The sequence below is a fragment of the Neovison vison genome, chromosome 13, assembly GCF_020171115.1.
Source record: "Neovison vison isolate M4711 chromosome 13, ASM_NN_V1, whole genome shotgun sequence".
NCBI lineage: Eukaryota > Metazoa > Chordata > Mammalia > Carnivora > Mustelidae > Neogale > Neogale vison.
Window position 1 is genome coordinate 56,777,131 of NC_058103.1, and position 19,448 is coordinate 56,796,578.

Genomic DNA, 19,448 nt, shown 5'->3' on the forward strand with positions numbered 1-19,448 from the left:
TAAAAAGTTGCAATATAAGGCAGAGCAAAAACTCTGAAGAAGTTGAGCATTGTTTGATAGTTCATATGGTTAAGGAAATTTCCTTTAAGAGGTATTTAGTTTGTTTTAAAAAGTGCAAACAAGGGGCGCCTGGGTGGCTCAGTGGGTTAAGCCGCTGCCTTAGGCTCAGGTCATGATCTCGGGGTCCTGGAATCGAGTCCCGCATCAGGCTCTCTGCTCAGCGGGGAGACTGCTTCCCTCTCTCTCTGCCTGCCTCTCCATCTACTTGTGATTTCTCTCTGTCAAATAAATACATAAAATCTTTAAAAAAAAAAAGTGCAAACAATATTCTAGATAAGCTTGGTTGCTAAATTTCTACAATTTGTTTATAAAAAACAAATCTATAAATATCATTGATATTTTTGTTGACTTATTTAATAGTATAATATCTAGCATACTGTTTCATTATTTAGAATATTCATTTTTAATTTTATTTGATCTATAACAGTAATGGTTATTTAAACCTTATATTTAAGCTTCTTATTATTATGAATTGTTACATGTACAAAGTAAAAAGTGTCAAACTCTATAAAAGGATAAAATTGAAAAATCACTTGATCCTCCTACCTGGAGGAAAATACCATCTACTTTTTTGTGTGTATGTATACTTCCAAAGAATGTTAATTCATAAATATATACTTATGTGTATCTGTATACATGTAGGTATATTTTTTATGCAAAGAGAGTAACATTAGAGCTCCCATAACTTCTATTCTTATGTAACCATATATATTGGACAGCTTCCTTTATCAACAAATATAGATCTATTTTGGTGATTTATTTATAAAGATTTTATTTATTTATTTGTCAGAGAGAGAGAGCACAAGCAGGGGGAGCTGCAGGCAGAGAGAGAAGCAGGCTCCCAGCTAAGCAAGGAGCCCAATGCAGAACTTGATCCAGGACCCTGGGACCATGACCCAAGCCAAAGGCAGCTGCTAAACTGACTGAGCCACCAGGCATCTCTAATTCTGTTATTTAAAGAGCAGCACAATATTCCATGAAGAAACCTGCCCATTAATGATAAATATTTAGGTTATACAGTGTTTTATAAATATGTTTTTGCTATTATAAATCACACTGCAATAAACTTTCTTGTGATGTACATTTGATTTGCATAGCTGTGTCTGTGAAATAAATTTCAAAGCCATACTTTGATCCTATCCTTTAACAATGCTGAAGTACTCTGTAATGAAAAGCACTCTGCAATTGTACTCTCCTCTTTGATTCATTAATGTATCTCGAAATATCCATCACTTAATCACGATCAAGATAATACAGCAATCTATATCTTAGGAAAATTTGAATGCAAATACTAGCAGAGTATATCCTTAGAGTTGCTTCATTAAAAATTAAACTGGCAACTGATTATACTGTAATTAAGATCTTTTAACTGGAATTAGTCAATTTTTTAGAACTAGACAAAGAAAAAAGGAAAAAAGAATCAGGAGGACATTCTTTATTGATTCAAACAAAAGAACAAAAGAATGGAATGAAGAAAATTGTAAGTCTTTGTGTATGTGTGAACTGTGAGAGAACCAATATAAAAAGGTACCATGATTCCGTTATTTGTTCCTTTGTTTTTGCTTTGTTGTTGTACCTTTAGGTAGACTCTATACTCCAATTAAGGTTGCCAGCAGTGATGTAGAGTAACAGTATTTCATAATTCAACCGCTGTTTAATCAAAATGTCACTTTGGTCTGTCACTGGTTATACTTCAAAAAGCTCAGGGTTACCTCAATTAAAAGTGAATCTCACAGCACTTTGCAGATTTCATGCAGCATCATAGAATGAGGGCTCTGCTCAGACTGAAAAAGACAGGGGAGAGAGTGCTATTTTTATATCTCTTGCTATATTCTATTTTTGCTAATACCCTTCCAGCTCAATGTTTTTCCCTCTGTAGAATCACCTGAAGAGGTTGCAAATGATATGATATTACATTACATCCTCCTTGTTCACAATTATGAAGAATCTAGTGTTGATTTTAGTTAAATAATAGCAATGATACTTCCACAAAAGGACTAATTGCAGGAAAACAAACGAGTCATTCAAATTTCAGTTCGCACTGACTGATTAAAAGCACAATGTCTTGGCCTATACATAAAAGATTTACAAAATATGCTTTTTTTTTTTTTTTTGAGGTGCCCTCAAAATATGCCACTTCAACATGTGGACTATTTTGTGCCGAACGCAGACCCGGAAGGCTTATGAGAAAATTTTGTCCCTCCTTTAACTACACAAAGGAATCTAAATGGGAGGTCTTTCCCAGAATAGAGGGTGTTACCAAAGATAATTTTTATCTGAGCGACCCAACTATATGGCAGGGAAAACATCTAATTGCCAAAGATCGGCTCCTCTTATTAGTGCATTCTGCCTTCCTTCCCTCTGAGGTTCCACACCCCTCCCCCTTCATGCCAGTTCAGAATGACATATATACCTAATTTTGCCTGGCTGTCTTTGGAATTTCCCTGTCTGTGTGCATTCCTGGTACATACAACATTAAATTTGATTTTCTCCTTTTAATCTGTCTCACATCAATTTGATTCTCAGTCCCGCTGGAAGGACCTAGAAGAGGCCAAGAAATTCTTCCTCCCCATGAAATTATTTCAAACCTTGGATAGATGAAGCTAGAGATATTTGATATTAAAATATCTTACATATAGTAGCCAGGAACCATTTCCTTTTTGGTAATTTAGGAACTTCTTGCTGCCTATGTAATTGATTAATCTAGTCACATTCCACTAGAGGAAACAGGAACATTGGCTAACCACACTGCATTATTTTCTTCACAGGCTGCCACCAACTTCTTCTCAATGAAGAATGCACAGTTGTGATTTCACTATAATTAGTTAGTAAATTTTAGGGTATATGCTAGCCAAACTGACTACAGAAGGGATGTTTCTATCTCCACTATGTTGAAATAAACTAAAATGAAGGCAAATATCAAACTCCTAAAGAATGGATGATACCTTAAGAAGCCTGCCCAGCACAATGAAAATATAATAGAAATACGAGTACATATTGGGGGCCCCTGCCTGGCTGAGTAGGTGGAGCATGTGATTCTTGATCTAGGGGTTGTGAGTTTGAGCCTCATGTTTGGTGTAGAGATTATTTAAAAATCAAATCTTAAAAAAAAGAAATATGAGTACATAATTGCCTACTGTTACCAATTAAAGCTAGAGAGTGAGAGCTACAATTTGTTCATGAATTTTATAACAAAGACACTGAAGATTGATTATTAAAACCAATTAATAGAGGGTCCCTATACACGTAACTACATTATGTTGGGAGTTCCCTAAAAATCACAAATGTGTTTGATTACTTCTCTGAGGTACCACTCAATAGGAACCCAAACACACAGACATTTTTTTCAAAATCCCCACAGGTATTAGTTTTAGCCATTTTATTTGTCAAATGGAAGTTTCTTTATTTAATGACCATAGGAATACTGCAGTCCTGAGGGAACAGCAATGAGCCTTTAAGGAGATGGAAGGCTGAGTCTGAACAGCTGAGCTGACCCTACGTTGAATCAGTGGCCCTCAAAATGACCTGGCTCACCCCAAGACAGGATTTATTACTTCTTTCTTCCAACTGAACGCCTACCAGAGAATCAGTACAAAATGATGGCCCGTCCCAGTTAAAACTCAGTTCATTATTACTGCCTATGACATTTAAATTAAATTATAGTAGAAAGGTTAGAAAGGAAATTGATCAGAAAATATGGACTTAGTCCTATCGAAAAAAATGCATGATTTTAAGAAATGCATAAGTCATAATGCAGAATGCCACACTTCAGAAAGCTAAAAAACAGACCATGAAAATAAATGCAAAGCTACAATTATTCAGGATCTGTGTGATTTCTGTTTTACAAAGACAAAAGAAAAAGAAGTGACCTGACCTTTCAAAATTTATATTTAAATTCAATCATTGTCATTTTCTTTCTTATAAATTTTGACAGTGAATAAAAAGTGATTGTTTTCCAGAAGTATTTATTCACAATCTTCTTTTTAAGTGTGATAACTGCTAGCAGTACAATATATAGCGTGCATATAAATAATGATTTAGTATTTTATAAAAATAAACAAGATGTGTGTATTTGTGGATGAATAATCTCTTACTATTTTATTATAGTAAAATAAAGCCTACCTTACATATATATTACAGGTGTGATTTAACTTCCCTATGATTAATAGATACAATTTTCTTTAGCTAAATTTTATCAGAACCATTCATTTCATTTTTTTTTTTTACTTTTTATTTATTTATTTATTTTTTAACAAGATTTTATTCTTAAGTAATCTCTGCTCCCAACTTGGGGCTGGAACCCACAACCCAGAGGATCAGGCATTGCATGCTCCATGACTGAGCCAGCTGGGTGCCTCTATCATTTTAAATATTTTATAGTCAGACTATGGCTTGATCACTTTCAATTTGTTACCCCAAAATAACAAAACTTGCCAAGAAATCTTAAAGAAGGGAAGGGGAGAATTTGCCACCCCAAAATATGCCTCTGGCATAAAGATTAATTTAGGTTGATTATTTTTAAGAAATAGCAAAGGAAAGCCTCCAAAAACCAAGTAGAAGTTATCGTTTTGTAGCAGACATTCACATTTATAAGAGAAGTCTCCCATTTGAAAGGGCATCTTCCTTTCTGTACCAGGGAGAGGAGGATTAACTAAATCTCTGAAAATTCTTAAGGATAGTGGAAGAGGTACAATCTACATAACAGCCATACCCATAACAACCTTTACTGTACTTTGTCTGGTAATCTTGGTAATCTCCCCCAACCAGCTTCCCCTCCCCTCCAACACCTTTTTTTTTTTTTTTTTTTTTTTTTTTTTAGCCAATAACAGGAGATGGTATTTAAGGTGATGGCTTGGGCCATTTGGAAGAGTTATTCAGTTTTCCTGGGACTCTTCTATGTATACAGGAGGTATACATGTTTTTAAATTTCTGTTTTTCTCCTGTTCATCTGCATTTTTATTATGCCAGGTGTGGGGGGTAGGGGAGGTAGAGGGTGGGTTTACCCGAGAACACTGAAGGGTAGAGGGAAAATTATTTTTCCTCCCCTACAAGTTTGATGACCACTGAGGGGACAGGCTGAGACACTATACTCACTCTGGAGTCTGCAGATGGAATCCTGGAAATTGATACACATCATGTTAAGAAAGTAAATTTTTATGTACATTGCAACATGCATCAGATAGAATATGTATTGTTATTTTAGAATTCTCTGGTCGAAATTTCAAATGATTACTACAACATACTTTACCTGTCTTACATTAAACTTTAAAATCACAGAAATATATAGCAATAAGAAAATGTAAATAAAATAGTTCATATTTGATATATTCCAGGAAGATATTCAAATCCACTGGGGAAAACCTCCATAGAAAATATTTAGGTGAATGTGACTTGCATTCCCATGCATCCCTTCACAAATGTATCTCTTTTACTAAAAGTAAAAACAATGAATTTGACTGCATTCATTTTGTAACTATGTATTTTTCACAAATAAATAATAATCAGAAAGTTATGAAGCAATTACAATTATACTGCCCCATGGTCTACACCCTGCACCTTATACTTGTGACAGTATGTCAAATGCCTGTAGAATAATTTGGTACATAAATGAGAACATCATTAAATAAAATGAGGGTGTATGAAGTCCCAGAATAAAGTAATTGTGCAATCTAGATTCAATTTACAAAAGAAATGGATAGTAAATATGAGTCACTGAAACATAAATAGAAGGTAAAGTAAAATCTTGGAGAAAGGACAAAATGTCATTCTGAACCAAACCAAGCCCAAAATGCAACTTAGAGAAACAAAGATAAATTCTCCCTTGGGCTTTAGGTGGATGGCATGATCTCTAGCCTAAGAGGAAAGCCCTTTCAGAGAAGCTTCTCTAATGTAGGGATAAGTAGGTACAGTCGTAAATAGGCAAATCACAATTAAATCCCATGTACATTAAGCCATGTTAGTAAACACCTTAGGAAAAGGAAATTTGAAGAAATCTGAGGCATTTGAGGAACCAGCAAATACTTCCAAAAGTTTAAGAAAGTAATGTATTCTTCTTCAAAAGTCCATGAGTCCATGGATGAGAGCAGCATGCCTAGATCTTGTGGATGTTTAACAAATATTTGTTGACAGTATAAAAAAGGGAGTGAGGAGGGGCACCTAGGTCATCAGGTCAGTTAAACACCAGACTCTTGATTTTGGCTCAGGTCATGATCTCAGGGTCTTGAGAATGGAGCCCTACCTTGGCCTCCATGCTCAGCAGGGAGTCTGCTTCTCTCCCTCTTCCCTCCCCTTGCCCCTCACTCATGAGCATGCACACACTCTCTTTCTCTCAAATAAATAAACAGATATTTTTTTAAAGAAAGGAGAATGGGGGAGAGATAGGGTTGTCCTCCAAAATAGGCATAATGGCTGGCTGTATCCCATTACCCAAAAGAGTGTCTTAGTTATCTACTTCTGCCCCATAATTTAGGGGCTTAAAGTAACAAGCATTTTATTTGTTCTTGATTTGTAGATTATGAGTTTGGGCTAGTTCTTCTGCTGGTCTCATTTGTGGTCATTCTTGCGACTGTAATTACCTGGAAGCTCAATTGTATCTGGATGATGTAAGGAGGCCTCATTGGTTCTGGCTGTCAGCTGGACCACTTGTTTCCAGCAGGGGACCCGGGACTTCTTCCCACGATGGTAACGTTTTTTTTCCAGAAGGACAAGAGTAATGACTGTACGATCTCTTGGATTCAGCCTGGAAATGGTACCACATTACTTCTGCCACACCTATTGCTCAAAGCAAACTGCAAAGCCAGTCCAGATTCAAGGGGAAGGCAAAGAGACATCTACTCTTGGTGGGAATATCTGTAATGAATTTGTGGCCATACTGAATTCACCAGAGGAAGTAAGAAAGTAAATCACAGGTGGGAACACACCACAGGGCTTAATCTAGAAAAGGTCTGTTCTGCCAACAAATGTATCTATACTTAAGCATGAGATTTTGGCTGACTGCCAGACCCCTCTGTCATCAAAATAACAGCATAGAAATCTAGATTCAAGATGACAAAATGAGTTTGTTATTTGACTTTTTTTCTGGCCCTGTCTCAAAGGAAGGAGGTAACTGGGGGGTAAAGATTGAAGCGCTCATTAATGACTGTCACAGCAGCATAAATAACATAGTAACAGGAATAAGAGGTAAGTGGAATGCAGAACACAATTAGACAAATGCAAACATTTCAATGATAAATGATCATTAATGATCTCCAAGTTCCATTTGATCCTAACATTTACAGAATTCTCTGATTCTTCTGTACTGGGAAAAGTGTTACAGGGAACAATTATTCATTAGTTACTTAAGAAATACCAGCTAGTTTATGCTGGCTTGCAATTCCCTTTTGAAGATGGAAATTGGAAATTAGAAAGAGTAAATCACTGAAATCACACAGTCTAGTTTAGCGAAAAAAAAGTTTAGGATATACTTATACCCCAGGCCCAGGATCAAATATTTCTCCACACAAATAACTATCAAACCTCCTAACAGGTATCTGTAAAGCCTTTCATAGACTCCAGACATAAAATATGGTAATACATAGAGTACCACAAAGAAAAAGAAATTAAGAATAAGGTGCATATCCAAAGGATGGCCCTACTCCTTGAAGGAGGTTAAAAACATATTTTGTAACTATCAACAGAAAACAGCTTTAAGAGGCAGATGAGAATAAAAATCTCCTAGATAGGGCGCCTGGGTGGCTCAGTGGGTTAAGCCGCTGCCTTCGGCTCAGGTCATGATCTCAGGGTCCTGGGATCGAGTCCCACATCCGGCTCTCTTCTCAGCAGGGAGCCTGCTTCCTCCTCTCTCTCTCTGCCTGCCTCTCTGCCTACTTGTAATCTCTCTCTGTCAAATAAATAAATAAAATCTTTAAAAAAAAATCTCCTAGATATAGCAGATACAGTACCCTCTTTAGAATCAGAAATATTTGAATTTGAATTTTAGCCCTATTATCTATTAGTCATATACTCATGGATAAGTGAGTTAACTATCCTCAGCCTCAACTTGCTCCTCCAAAGAAAGGAATATAACCCTACCTAAGTTGTAGGTTCATTGCATGGATTAGAAGTAGGTAAAAACCAACAGCACCTGGCACAGAGAATATACTCAGAAAATGTACTTATGGTGATCATCATCTATTATATTTTTTATCCAAGGTATATTAGAATTTTCCAGTACTTTCCATATAAAATACATGAAGGAAAACTCATGTGCTTTCCTTAGCAGATGAGATCTTGGAATGTTATTCATCATTAGGCTCTTAGTTCACAAAGATATCTAACAAACTTGTCATTTTGTTAATAAGTTCCCATCACCGAATTAAAAAAGAAAACACATCCACTGAAAAAGTTTAATAGGAGAGCAAAGGGGGAAAAAAAAAAAACAAAAACAAAACAAACAAACAAACAAACAAAATAAACGAAAAATCAATCGTACACAGACAGGAAAGAAAAGTTGGGGGAAACTTTCCTATCAGTACAAACTTCCTTAAACATGCCATGAATTGGTCCCTCAGGGCTTTCTGCAATCACTAACATATGCAACAAAGGCCTTTAAGGCCTTTCTTTAAGAAAAGGTTAACTATTTAGAATTGTGGGTCAATTTTAATAACTATTAGTATTTGCATTAAAAGTAAACCTTATAAAAGAAACATTTTTAAACATGGTGCCTAAAAAGAATAATATTCAAGGTTATGGAGAATGTTGGTAACCAAGACTCATCCTGCAAGGACATGAGATCAAGGGAGTTTTACTGTCATTTCCTTCTGATTCAGATTATTTTCCCCTTATTAGGAATCAGGTGACCTCATATGGAGGCTGGAGAAACTGCTGGGAGCCTTCATATGAGGTAATTCTATTCAATTATAGAGGAGGTAACACAACGACTTAGTAACTATTCTAGAAATCAGTATCATGTGGGTTTAAGGGTAGATTAAGAGGCAAAGACGTTAAGAGTATCATCAAGACTGACTCAGGACTAGGGTTGTGCCTCTGAGAGAACATTTGGTTCTCACTCTAGATCACAGCTTCCCCAGAGTGGCTTCTATGCCATTTGGCTTTTATGTCTCAAAGGAAAATAGTTACTTAGCCGAATAGGGAAGCATGCATTAAATGACGAATAAATGTTTTTAAAAGAATCAAAGAATGAGTCTTGAGTCATTCTTTCCTAGATCAGAGAACCCAAGATGCAGCCAGATCCCTCCATCACCTTAGGATAAGATGAAAATCCACTCTTTTTGTCTTGTTCCATTTCATTGTTTCTCATATACATTATGAATACCACTATAATATTTATAATTTACTTTTTCTCTCAGTACTTAGTGGAGAAGAATTAAGTAATTTGACCATTATGAGCAAATCATACAATGTGAATGTTTATAAACTGAGAAATAGGATGGAAAAGTGAACTCAGACTTTTTTTTAAAAATTTTTTTTATTCATTTGAAAGAGAGAGACAGAGACAGAGAGAGCACAAGCAGGAGGAGAGGCAGAGGGATAGGGAGAAGCAGACTCCCTGCTGAGCGTGGAGCTGAGACATGGGGCTTGATCCCAGCACCTGGAGATCATGATCTGAGACAAAGTCATACACTCAACCATCTGAGGCACTCAGATGCCCCAATCTCAGATATCTTCACTAGTGTCTCGACTCAGAATGGCAAAGAAGGAAAATAATTTTAATCTCGTTACTGAACTTGGATTGATGAGTTGTAGCATCTTAAAGGTCTATGTAAAGAACGCCAATGCCTTGTTTGGGATCAGAAGGAGAGACGGCATTGATCAAATAGTACGTGTGACGTGACTGCTGGATGGACAATTACAGCATAGCATGTACCTGCTTTTTCTGTTTCAAAAGCAAGGAAACGGTTCTGCTGGATGCTACGCTAGTCAACCTGTGTGGTTTGCTGGAGCTGGTATCACACTTTCATGTACCGTGAGAAAAACAAACTGGAGGTGGTGATAAAGATGTATGAGAGATGACATTTTTGGGTATAAAACGTAGAGGGCTTGAAATCATGACACATAGAAAACCATCCCAAATCAGTTTAGGTCTAGTTATGTTTATTTATGTATTTATTTATTTTTGGTTAAAGATTTTATTTATTTGAGAGAGAGAGAGAGAGAGAAAGGATGGGAGTAGGCAGGGTGAGAGGGAGAAGCAGACTCCCAACTAAGCAAGGAGCCCAACATAGAGTTAGATCCCAGGATTCCAGCTTGACCTGAGCCAAAGGCAGACCTTAACCGACTGAGCCAACCAGGCACCCAGGTTTAGTTATGTTTAATCATAAGCAAACAATCATGGTTTGGGCCTCTCAAGTAACTCAGTTTAAATATTTGAGGTACTGTCATTGGGAATTAGACTTATTGTGTAGCCCTCCTCCCATATTAAAATTAATTAGAAGCCAAGGATGTCAGATGCTTGGCTCAACTCCAAAAATAAATTTGGTAATTAGCCTATATAAAATGGAATAATCCAGTTTAGGTGGAGTGATTTTAGAATCACTGAGGGTACTCAAATTCAGTCAAGATGACCACTTGGCAGGGATGCTTTAGATAAAATTTAAATTTGAACAGATGTCAGAATAACAGATGTTTTATGATGCTAGACCCATCACAAGGTAAAATGAATTTAAATTAGAATGTCTTGGATAAATCATGCACTCACCAGTGTAGCAGAAATCCTTCAACCTATAATTTCTTAAGCCCAGCCAGATTTCCTGGGTTTAATATTTACATCTGCTTGGCCTCTGAAAACAGTGGACTGTGTGGTCCTTGGTTTGAATGAGCTTTAGCATTCTCTGGAGCCCTGAGGGTCTAGGATCCCAAGCATAGGCTTTGACATCATCCAATTACTACCCCTTTAGTCTTCTTCTTTACCCTCAGGACTGCTAACGATGAAATGACAATGATGATGCTAAGGATAACAGTTAAATGTCTTCTATTATTAGGTTCATCTTACAGGTGAGGACACTGAGGCTCAGAGAGGTAACAGGACTTGCTCAAAGTTACAAAGCCTAAGACATAGGTTTGTGAAATCCCAAAGTTCATGCTTCTAACTACTGCACAATATCAACTTCCATAAAACACAGTAACAATTTCAAAATGTCTTCTCTTTCACTACAAAGCAAAAAAAAATCAAAATAAAATTTAAAAAATCACTTACTTTCAAGCTTATGTATCTGTTTACATTCTTCCTGTTACTAAGAAAATAAGTTCCCTGAGGTCAAGATTCAATGTCTAGTTATAAATTGTTAAAGTGCCTGACATTTGAACAGCTAATACATGGCAAATATCCTACATAATTCCCATAAATAACCCCTAAATTTCAATGTAAAGGTAGGCACATTTCTATTAAATGAGGCACTTTAAAGTATCTGTGAATAGAACAGCTATAACAGTATCCACATTAAAAAAAAATTTAAAAAAGCAGATGTACTACACTGTGCAGTATTCAATATTGCCATATAAATCATATGCATTTTAATGTTGTTATACAAATCCACATAAATCATTTGATAACCTAATTTTAATACCATTGAAAAAAATAACAAAAAGAGGTATAATGACTAAGAAAATACCACAGCCTATATTTCCAGAAAAGTGAAAATTTTCATAACAGAGTTGATATGCTCCCACTAATAAATCACTTTATTGCAAATATCCTATAACTTTGAAAGCAACACCACTAAGATTCATGGAAAACCTACTTCAAGACAGGAAATGATAAGTCAACATGGGGAATGAAATACAGAGAGCTACTGAAATGCATCTTTAGGTCTCTTTAGTATTTCCTCAAAAGAGCTGCACAAGGCAAAGTAAAAATAGAGTAATACAAACAACTCTGCTTTGGCTACTATCTCTGATTAAATGCACTAGTACTGATTGAGTATATATTGAATTAATCAGTGTTTTCTTTCTGCCTCTTTCCAAGAATTCAGATACTGCTTCTAGAGTTGGGAAAAAAAAAAAGATCCTACAACTTTATATGTTTGTCTTATTACTTCTTTTCTAGACCCTTTCTGCTATAAAATCTAAAATAGAGTCAATATCCAATGGTGATTCTGCAATTGTTCTTCATAACATCAAATTCAAAATATTCCTTTGGAAGGTTTTTTTTTGTTTGTTTTTTTTTTTTTTTTTTTTTTTTTTTTATAAAGCAATGAATTTCATATATGCTCCCCACAAAGAAAAGAAATAACATGAGGTTTAGGGTTAGAAAGATTTCTTTTATAAAAAAAAATATATTATCTAGGAAGACTCAAATTAATCAATTCATAATTTCTTTCCAATGTGACCAAATCTGTAACTTAATAAACATAGGCCATCAAAGCCAATTTCTGAGAAACCTTACTGATATAGCTTGCAGTTTAATCATAAAGCATTTTCATGTGGTTTACTTGGTATCAGCAAGATGATAGAGCATTTCTATAACCATGTAATTCCATTATAATTTTCTATCACTTGTTAACCATCTTCATAATTAGTATTCAATTATGTCATAGCTCAGTAAAAAGCATTCTGTCAGAACAGTATCTATCAGAATACTATAATGAAAAGCTTTAAAATGACATTAGCTCTCTTTGAATTAAATTCTTATATTTCTATCTCTTGTTATACCTATATGAAACTGGAGTTTTCATAATAACATACAATTTATGTGGATAGGGCATAACAAAAATTGTTCACTTCCAACCAGAATAGCTTCAATACTGATAAACGTAATTCTTCTTAATTTCACCATGCACACACCATGTAATGGACAAATTATTACTGCCTTAGGTTTTAAATAGTCTACACTGATTGAAGGATGCTATGGGAATAAAAATGTGAGCTGTAGAAATATAAAAACTGGCCTCCCTTTCAAGGTTTATTAATAAGGCAGAGCTATGCACATGTGTGTCAGTGGAATGATGTAGCAAAATTACCCGTTAGTCTTATAGCCTATTTATTAAAAGGCCTATATTCATACATTTATTCTTCAATAAAATATGAAAGTTAGAACTGATTGCCCTACACACAAAACTCTGAAAGTAATGCCAGTATGTTACTTTTCTAAGCAAATGAAAAATTACTGGGATGAGTTAATAGATTAGCCAGTTAAGCCACTAGAAAGTTTTAAGTCGTCTTCCTCCAACCTCAAAATTGGCACATATTTATTAGCAATCTTATCATTGTAATTTTCTCTTAAAATAACTGAAGAGATTTGATATAGAGCTTATTACATGGTAGTTTTATATAGAGGCAGGGACGTTGTTAGGTATCTGCAATCATCTCACTCGCAACCACAAAACAACACAGCAATAGTATCAGCAGAAAGCAAGGTCCTCATTTCACCAGCTGGAAAACTCAGCAAAACTACCAAGCCTAAAGTGCTTTAAGCAGCAAGAGGAAACAGAACACTGGTTTAAATGAACAAAAGGGAACTGATGGTCATTGAGGAAAAGATGAAAAGTAGATATAACCTATGATGGTCACTTAAACACCCATGCCATAATGAGATGCCACTTTCACTCCAAGAATGCATTTAATGACAGAGGAGAGAAAAATGATGGAAGAGGGGATAAAGGTAGGACAATTTTCCTTCAGGTGACCACAGCTTTTGCTATCCCCTTGAGAGAAAAAAGGGGAAAAAAAATAAACTCTGGCTGGTATTAGCCACAGATATATCTTAATGAACCCCTCCCAAATCACTCAAACACAGGAGTCTCAGATTTCAAAACTGAAGCAGTGAGGCGTCTGTGTGTATATTTGTGTGTACATCACATTTTGAAAAGGAAAAGAGGTGTGTGAAGCACAGAGGACCGGTGTTGCTCAAGGTCATTCTCCTCTTGAAAAGAGAAAAGGAAAAAGTGACTACAGAAATGGTGTGGGGGACAGAAGTCAAGTGGCAAGTTCTTTCCACCTGCCTAGAGCCTTACATCAGTTCCCATGGGTGTCCTGACGGCCCTGTTGTTCTGCCCCTCTTGTTGGTAAGAGAGCCTAAAAGGAAAGAACATTTTGCTGGGAAATTTCCTATTAATACCTGACAGTCTTAACCCATTAGTGAGACAAGCCAGCTCCATCTAAGTACAAGGTCAGTGGACTCAGATCTTCAGACAATCTCTTGTGCACTTCTGTCACTCCAACAAGGAAGAGGGGAAGGGAGGCAGAAATCTCCATTTTTAAGCAACTTCTGTATATGAAACTCTATGCAAGAAGGCCTATATGGTTTTGACACTCCCAACTGCACAAATGAATGGCATTTTAAAACATGAACCACACCATGATCTACATTTAGGCTTCTAAGCACTCAGCAAACAGTTAATGCATTTGTTTTGCCTTCCCCCAGGATGAGGACACAAAGACAAGACTTAACCTGCAGAATAGAGAAAAGGCCAGAGAGAAGTGAAATGAAGAGGGAGATGGAAAAAACCCGTCATTTTTCTAGGTACTTCTATCTGCACCAGTATTCCTTCTTTCTTGGGTTACCCTCTAATCAGGCAGACCTTATTTGCTGACATATATTATGAGTATGATATAGTTTCTGTTGTAATACTATTCTGGAGAAATTTGGGGGACAAAGAAATGTCTTTGTGAGATTGTTATTACATACCAATCAGTTTTCTACCAGGATTTGCTGAGTGATGGAGGAAATACAAATACATTAACTTAAAAAGAAGATAAAAGAAAGGAAAGAACCTCACCTAATTCCTCCCAAATTTCCACTTATTTTTAGTTTTCATTCAGGCAGTACCTTTTTCTTTCTGAGTCTACAGAGAGTAGAGTGTGGATCTGCTTTACTGTTAAAGTCGAATTACCCTCTGTACCCTTTATTGGTTCTCCCTAGAGCTGGAACTTACAGAGCAAATCTATCTGAAGAGTGGCCCTCACTGCCTTCAGGTTTATTGAGCACAGGGGTGGGGGAAGGAGTTGTCTTTTCAGTGGTATTCCAACTGGAGATAAAACAAGAGTATGAATGACCTAATTAAATCCAGGAGAGCAAGAAGGGAGGAAAGAGAGAGGAAAACATGGAAATCTAGGAAAAACACACTTAGTTTCAGGTTTTGAATCTTGAGAAATCATGCAATATTTGAGTACCAAGGCGTTTTTTGCAGCCAGCTTTCCTTCTATGTTCTTGAATATTCATTTCCAAGGGGGTGGAGGATTGCAGGCGCAGGAAGTCAGGCAGGACCTCACTGCCCTCCACGCGTCTCTCTCCACCTCCTTCCTCTCAGATCCAGGCCGCCACCTCAGCCATGATGCGCCTCCTGTCTGCCAGGGGGCCTGCTGAGCTCTCCGGCCCCTCCCCAAAAAGTGTCAAGGAGGCCCAGGCAGCTGCAATGCCGGAGCCCAGCCCCCAAGACCGCTGCATATACGGCCTTGTAGCACCACCAGCCTGCGAGGGCTGCAGCAGCAGCTGAGCCCAGACTCCAGAGGAGTCAAGGCCATCAACGCGCAGGGACAGCAAGAGCAGCTAGCTAGTGGCCAGCTTGTAGTCTGCAAATGCCATCATATGGATATCTATAGAATCGCAGCAAACAGAGAAAAAGAGGCAGCGCCCCGACACTTTCTAAGCCGCTTTAGCAAAGAGAAACCTCCGGCGCATCTCCAGTCGCTGCCTCTAAGAGCAAGACGCTTTGCACTCGGCCGGGCCACATCCTCCGCTGGGTGCACCCAGCAGGCAGCTACCGAAGGCAGAACACAAACGAGCACTCCTTAGCTGAATTATTCAGACCGCCTTCACTATGGAATAAAACATTGATGAGACTACTTTGCAAGTGCTTTATCTTCTTAATCTGAATGCTCTGGAGAAAGGAGTGAAATTTCTGCAGGGGGACGCAGAGGTGACAGAAAAGGGAAATAAGAGAATTAAGGTTCAAGGGTAAGGGGCTTTGGAAGTTCCTTAAATTTGTTCTGACAAATTAAATTTGGCTGACTCTGCCAGCCATGGGAATCTCCGTTTTAACGTATCAGACCCAATATGTTAATTAGGCAGTCACAAATCCACCTTATTCCTTGTAAATCAATGCACTGGCAAGAATTTTCAAAATAAATATTATACAGAAACAAGCAAACCAAAACCAACCAAACAAACCACGCGCACACGAGCTCCACAACAGAGACAATATAGCCGGAGATGGTATTGGGATGGGGGTTGTGGTTTTAGCCTTGCTTCTACAGATATAAAAATGACTTCTTTCATGGATCTATTTTGCCATATCTAAGCAAACGCTCACAGTTAAATACCATATCTCAGCACACACGCCCGTGACAATGAATTCCTTTTCATGCAAAGCAAGTTCCAAGAAAACTCCATTTCAGATTAAAGTCTCCAGATACGTAATTTACAACTACTAAAGGATCTGGCAAGCTCCTCCACAATAAGGAGAGGAAAACAACCTGGCACCAGAGGCAGAAAAGGGTCAAAATGATCCTTGCCTGAAATGGGTGGAAACCAAACACCCTCTTGCACTCCACAGTCTCGGGAGTGTTGGATACCAAATGGTCCGTGGCAACCACAGCCTGAAGGAAACATGGAATTTTAATCTCTGGCATCTTCAGACAGGTTCAACATGCCTAGCTTTCCAATATCATCACTTAGGGTGGAGCGTATCCATATTCCCTTAGCTTTCACTGCTAGATTAAGTGCTCAGGTATAGATTTATATCCCACCTACTAGAAATTTTATTACAACATCACGGAGCACCCTTGGATATCCAGCCCTTCCTAATGATTTTCGAAACATTAATAAGTAAAGTAGCCTGCAATGCAGATAAGACACTAGAAACAAGATCAGAAGGAAACTGGGTGAGGCGGGTAGTCATTTGCTTGTTACCTGGTGCCTCTAGAGGAGAAGACGGTCGTAGGAGGACTTTCTGCCCGCAGGTACAATCCCGGCAAGGTGGCTCCAGGTGGCTTTCACAGTCGTACGCGGGTCTCGCTCGTCACTTTGCTGCCCTTTGCCATAGCTCAGCACCCGCATCCTAGGGAGTCCGAAAGGCGGCTCCTGCCACTGCCGCCGCTGCCCGCAGGTCGCGCTGGGTGGGGGATCCGCGGCGATCGCCCCATGAAACCCGCGTTTCTGCGCCCGGGGAGCGGGCAGAGGCAGGGCGGCCGCGCACGCACACACAGACACACTCAAACACACATACACTCACACACTCGCACACAGGCGCGCGCGCACTCGCATTCACTCTTGCACACGCACATCCAGCACAGCACGGGGAGGGAGAATCAAGGAGGGGACCGGTCCTTCTCACGATCGGCTTTGATGCCCACCGGACCCCAGGCAGAAAAGAGAGTGGTTTGGCATCGCCTTTTGATCACGTTTCCTTCAAGTTCTCCTCCAACCCAAATCCACGTAATTCAAGAGCTGGTGACATTTTGGTGGGGAGGAGAGAGCCGGGAAAGGGCTGAGGAAGAGTCGGGATTTTGTTAAGCAGTTTGAAAAGCAATCCTTGTTACCTTGTTTGTACAGAAACCAGCTCGAAGGGCTGAACTTTTGGCTTCAGATGATGTGGACTGAAACATAAATATCCTTCTGGCCAAAACAGGTCCAGATGCACGGAGACAAGACGGCTACAAGACCCTCTGGTGACCTTGTGATGTACCTGGAAGCAAGTTAACACTGGAGCTTTCCAAGCCTCTGGGTAAAGCGATCCACACACACGGGTCCACAGTCAGGCAGCGGTTCCGAATCCAGCCAGGAAAATGGGTCTGGGCGTCCTTCCTGCTCTTCGAGAACCTGGGCACCGAGGGGGCACCGACGAGTTAACATTTGCTTCTGGGCAGTTGGATAAAAGACAGTCAAATGCATCAGAGAGGCGCGCGCGCGCACACACACACACACATACACACACACACAGAGCTAGCTGGAGAGCGGCTTACAAAAAAAAAAAAAAAAAAAAAGCCAAAATGACTTCAAAAGGTAGAAAAGATCCAGAATCTTTTCAGAAAACAGAAGGGTCAGCGGGAAGGTTATGAAAATTTCTTCAGTCTTTCATTCTTTCTCTCTTGTGAATGTGTGGTTGTATTTCCAGAAGGTTTCCTTGGTCGGCCCCACCCCCGTCCAGTTGCGCTTTTTTCTCTCGATATAAACCGACCGTGCAAAATGGATTATATGGGTGGGTTGTGCTCACAGCCCAGAGCTCCACAGTCAAAAATCCCAAGGGAGCAACCAGCTGCAAAGCCATTCACATCCTCTAGGGAAAAGGAAAAACACGCGCAAACACACGCACACACCCGCGCGCGCGCGCACACACACACACACACACACACACAGAGTCCTCAGTTCGGGCCGCTTTGCACACTGGCCGACTCCTTGCGCGCCGCTGCACACAGCGCCCCGCCCGCTGCCCGCCGCGCCGGGGCTAGTCTGCAGCTCAGGCGTGCAGCTTCAAGCCCAGATCCCAGGCTGCGACCAGGGCTGGCCCGGGTCCCTGGCTCCCCGCGGCAGCCTGTTCCGGCAACGGCAGCCGCCCGGCGGGGAAGGACTGCGTCCGGCGCTGCAGCATGGAGGCGGCCGCGGCGGAGGTGGCGGCGGGCGCGCCGCCGTGCGCCCAGCCCTGGCCGCAATGACGGGAGCTACCGCGCCTCCCAGACTCAGAGTCAGGCGAGACCCCCTCTGGGGCCACCGTGCCTCTCTCTACCTTGGCGCCTCCGAGCCGGGCGTGCTCGGGATTAATTAACCCCGGGCTAGAGGAGAGGGTCCACGAGGTGCCTGGAAATTCCCGGGCTGGGGAAGCGCGGGGGCGTTGCAGGGAGGAGGAGGGGAGAAGGCGGAAAATCTGGAAATAAAGGCGAACTTCTAGAGGCGTCTTGTAAAAGGGAAATTTGCGGACCACCCACAGCCTCCACGATTAGGGAATAATGGAGTGTCACCGGGTCAAGCTGCGACTGCTAACAGCGGTGGGAAAAGTCATTAGCTATATAACCTCCAGGAAAATGTGAGACGGAAGGCTGCTGACTTGAGGTCTCTGTCACCTGCAATGGCCTCACCCGGGGTCGCCTTAGTAGTAGTAGGTAGTGCTTCTCTTACTAATCAGATAGGAAAAGAAGCTGAAAAGAACATATATTTGGGAAACAATTCAGCTCAGCCTTAGGCATTCCAAGTCTCATTTTAGTATGTCAAGGGCAGACAGCAAGCCCAGTAGTTGACATCAGCCAGGCCTGACCACTAAGGTCAGTGGGAAAGAGATCATATCTGAAGTAGCAAAGAGAAGGGTGGTGGGGAGAACGCTAGGCCGGTCCCTGGCGGAGAGGGGTCGAGGGGCCGGCATTTCTCCCGACTCTGTCACAACTTCTGGAGCGCCCCTCCTAGACCCTGCCCTCACTCCCTCCAGTCTGGAAAAAGCTTCCTTCCGGGAACCCCCAGTGAA

General features: G+C 39.8%; 1 protein-coding gene across 2 annotated transcripts in view; it reads right to left on the bottom strand.

The window, feature by feature from the left end:
* The window catches only part of LRFN5 (leucine rich repeat and fibronectin type III domain containing 5), a 244,753-nt gene extending 226,789 nt beyond the window's left edge, over positions 1-17,964 (bottom strand). For both annotated transcript variants that reach the window (XM_044230225.1, XM_044230224.1), the window contains exon 1: positions 16,907-17,964. The gene's annotated coding sequence lies outside the window, so the exon portion shown is untranslated. The remainder of the gene's footprint in view (positions 1-16,906) is intronic.
* Positions 17,965-19,448: the final 1,484 nt, after the last annotated feature.